General features: G+C 39.6%; 1 pseudogene; it reads left to right on the top strand.

Moving 5' to 3' along the window:
• LOC111812866 overlaps positions 1–3,156 on the top strand; it is a 70,615-nt pseudogene extending 67,459 nt beyond the window's left edge.
• The last annotated feature ends 1,020 nt before the right edge of the window (positions 3,157–4,176 follow it).

Here is a 4,176-nt window from a genome sequence, read left to right as displayed (position 1 = left end):
CAAGCTTAACCTCACTATCTCACTGCATTTCAAACATCTTAGGCATAATAAGGAACAGGTATTTTTCATCAAGTATTGATATGTTGAACTAAGATAATTGGATTGAGATAAGAGTTTACTTTTGTTGCATAGACTCTGAATTGTGACTCATTTAAGTATTCAAAAATTTTTATGGGGCTGGGGAGATGGCTCAGTGGAATAAGCACTTCCCTGGCAAGTGCAAGGACCTGAGTTCAATCCCCAGTTCCGAAAAAAATATATATATATATGCTTCAAAATTTTATGTTATGTCTTTGTCTATTGCTTATACTTACTTATGCTTTTCTTTTTCTCTTTTAGTTTGTTTTGCTAGATCAATGATAAATTTATATTAAAAGTAGGGGAAGGTAGTAAGTTTATGATGCTTCTTTAATGAGATATTTTTATTCCTGTTTTTGTATGCTAGGGGCCAGGGAGATGGCTCAGTGGAATAAGTGCTTCCCTGGCAAGGGTAATGTTCTGAGGTCAACCCCCAGTTCTGCCAAAAAGAAAAGAAAAGACTATTTTTTTATGCTACATTTGGACTTTACAGATGTCCCTTGTTGGACTTGTGATAGAACAGCACTAGGAAGAGTAACATTAGAGCACCCCCTAGTGGAATTTAATAAAAATTTTGGAAAATGTGTCTTTAATGAAATCTAATATTTAGAAAATATGCATGCCTATTTATAAAATATAGCGCTTCTTCACCAATTAAAGGAAGATGGGCCATTGGCTGCTCTTAAGACTTGGAAGAAGTGTTTCACTGGGACAAACTGGCCTGTTTCTTCTCTATACTCTAGAGAAAATATCAATTTCCTATTTTATTTCAGTTTCCTTTCTGACCTTATCTGCTGATGAGGAGACAGTCTTTTCTGATCTTTCTCTACTACTTTGTACTTTGCTTTTTTGAGGCACATAAGCTTAAAGAGAGAAGAACTGCAATTTGCACAACCTTTTCTTCCTACCCAAAAATTGTTAAGCCCGTAGAAAAAGAGCGTTTGCTAACACCAAAGGCAGAGAAGTCATCTTGGATAAGGAATACACAGCCCATCTCTGGGTCAGATAAGATATCAGAATTTTGCCTGTCCAGAACCCACACAGAAGCCATGTCCAGTCAGGTCTGATGCATACCTATAATTCCATCACCTGAGAAGCTGAAATAAGAATATCCCTGTGAGTTCAAGAACATCCTGGGTTGGGCTGGAGATAGCTCAGCGGTCTGATCACCTGCCCGACATGTGCAAGGACCTTGGTTCAGTCCCTGGTACCACACGCTGTACTGGCCCCACCCTGAGGGCATCATGCTGGCCACCAAAACCAGGCATGGTGGTGTGCCTGTAATCCCGGCACAGAGGAGGCTGAGACAAGAGGATTGGAGGATCACTACAAGTCCAAGCGTGTAGTGAGATCCTGTACCAAATAAATCAATCAATAATTTAAAAAAAAAAGAGCCTGGGCTCCCTGGTGAGTTCAAGACCAGTCTGAACTATATAGTGAGATCCTATCTTTTTTTTTTTTTTTTTTTTTAAAGCCATGTCCTGGCTTTGTATTCTGGGTAGTATTCTTCCTGGCGAGACTGAACCTGAGACCCGCATGGAAAGAACTGACTTCTGTGTTAAACCAGAAGGAGAGAAGGAGGTATTTCCTAAAGCACCACACTTTGATTGAAACATACTTAGTCTATGGAGAATCTCCAATCTTCTCTCTCCCTTCCTAGGTCTGGTTCTCATCATTTATTTGTGTAATATGGGCAAATACTTCGATAACAAGTTGTGGACTTTGAAACTTTTACAATAAATTTATAAAATGCTATGTAATGATTTTTGTTTGTTTGTTTGTTTGTTGTGGTACTGGGGATTGAACTCAGAACCCTGTGTTTGCCAGGCAAGCGCTTATTCTACTGAGCTATCTCCCCAGGCCCATATGTAATGGTTTTTTGCTTAGACTTCTATCTATCCCTTACAGAACTTTAACAAACAGTGGCCACTCTGTCAGCTAGTTAAATACTCGTAGAGCAGCTGCCACTCTTAATGCACAAGACAGATTTCTCCAGCACCTTCTGGCGATTCTCCATTGAAGCCAATGGCTAATGGAATGTTGACCAGACAAGCAGCCAGTTCCTTTCCAGAGACAGATCTCTGGTTGTGCAGACCAGTAGAAACTGAGAAAACAGCCAAGGTATCATGGCCAGAGCTACTCTCTGGCAGATACTAAAGGTTCCTCAGTGAAGCTGAGTTTTAACAGCCCAACGTGGGTAACCAGCAAAAGAATCTACATTTACCTGTTGTACTTTTCTTTTTTGCTAGTAAGTTAGAAACCCCAATTTTTCTACAAATTGTTGGAAGCTAACTCGACCACCCCATCGTTAGGTCACCCCACACACACACACTCCAGAAATCAGGCTGAGGCAGCTTGCAGCAACTATTTGTCTTTCATAAGAGAAAACAGCTATCAGACCAGGGAGGTAGCTCAGCAGGCTTAAGTGCCTGCCTGACAACCTTAAGGTCATGAGTTTGATCCCTGTACCCCCCCCCCCCACAGGGATTCTTTTCCACAAAAAGAAAGACAAAACAGCTATCAGGGGAATGATTTATATTTATGTCCTACATATGCTAACTAAGAGTAAGAATTTTTAGTTCATGCACATGGAGGACTAATAAATGGGCCTTTACTAACATGCAAGCTTGTCTTGCTGCTATGAAAGGTTTCCTGGTTCATTAGATACATAACATAAGTAACACAAGTGTCTGCAGACTTCTTGGCCCTAGGGCCTGGGGCAGAATCCCCGCAAGCCAATTGTTGCTTCTGTCTCTACAGCTGATCTTCTCTGCAGGCTCAGAAGTGCTCCAATTGCTTCAAACTCTCTTTTTATTACATGATCACTTTCAAAGACCTGGGAAGGGGAGGATAGAAAGAAATGGTTTACTCCTGAACAATGTTTCCTTCGTAAACTTGGCAGTTACAGCTAAGATCAATTGTAACTTGTACTTATAGAATACACCTACAGGAGTAAGTACAGGAGCTCCCTGAGAAGATCACATGGTGCACAAGTATGAAAGTGGATAGGCTGGTCAAATTTTATTTTCTCGTCTCTTTCCAGATGGCATTCACCTGTCCCAGAACGGAATCAATTAGGGGGTACCATGAAGGTATGGAAATTAAAGGGCTGCCAATTATTTCTTTTTACATTTCGGAAAGAAAGAACTCAGTGTGAAAGTCATTTACTCCTTTAGAATGTATTTTTAAGCACTGAAAGATGTTTGACCCTTACATTTGCTATTTTTCTACACATGTGCATCGCCTACCTATCCCCCAGATTCAAAGTGGAATATAAAAGAAAGTATTAATTATAATGCTATTTTGCAACTAGGATCATACTGTAAAAATGAAGGGAAGTGGTTGAAATTGTCTTATATTCAGATCTTAATTGCATTAAGAAATATTTTTTGTGTGGAATAAGCGCTTCCCCGGCAAGCACAAGGGCCTGAGTTCAGTCCCCAGTTCTGCAAAAAGAAAAAAAAAAAAGAAAGAAAGAAAGAAAAGAAAAGAAAAAAAGAAAGAAAGAAAGAAATTTTTATGTTCAAAATGTGATTCACAGGAAAATAAGAAATCTCAGGCCCTTAAGGCATTCACCACCCCTGAGCCTGAGACCTCTCTTCCTTGACCTTTGGAATCTGAAGATGAGGTTTCCAAGACAGCCCTAATCAGCACCTCACCCACCATTACTGGGTCTAAGGCTTCCCCTACTTGCCCTTTGGTCCTGATTGTGGACTTCTAGAGCCATTACAGTTGAAGCATCTCTGGGGGTCTATGCCCATCCTTAGTTGATTTTGTTCAAGATCCTCATGGACAGAACCCCTTATAAGAAGTAAAGGGAATTAAAAAAAAAAAAAAAAAAAAAAAGTAAAGGGAATTTGGAACTACCCAAATTCTTGTGTCTGTTTTTGCTTAACAACTTAAAGCAGATCAATCTATATCTAGGAAAGTTTTCAGATGACCCTGATAAGTCCGCTGACATTTTTAGAGGACTTACTCTGACCTATGAGCTAAACTGGAAAGATGTAATATTATTCTTAAATCTAATATTGACTTCTAATGAGAGACAAGCAGCAGTACAAGCTATATGTGGGGATGGATAGTATATTGTTAATTTTA

Source organism: Octodon degus, unplaced genomic scaffold (assembly GCF_000260255.1).
Source record: "Octodon degus isolate 3935 unplaced genomic scaffold, OctDeg1.0 scaffold00147, whole genome shotgun sequence".
Lineage (NCBI taxonomy): Eukaryota > Metazoa > Chordata > Mammalia > Rodentia > Octodontidae > Octodon > Octodon degus.
Note: the sequence above shows the minus strand (reverse complement) of the source record. Positions and strands in the feature narration are given on the sequence as shown.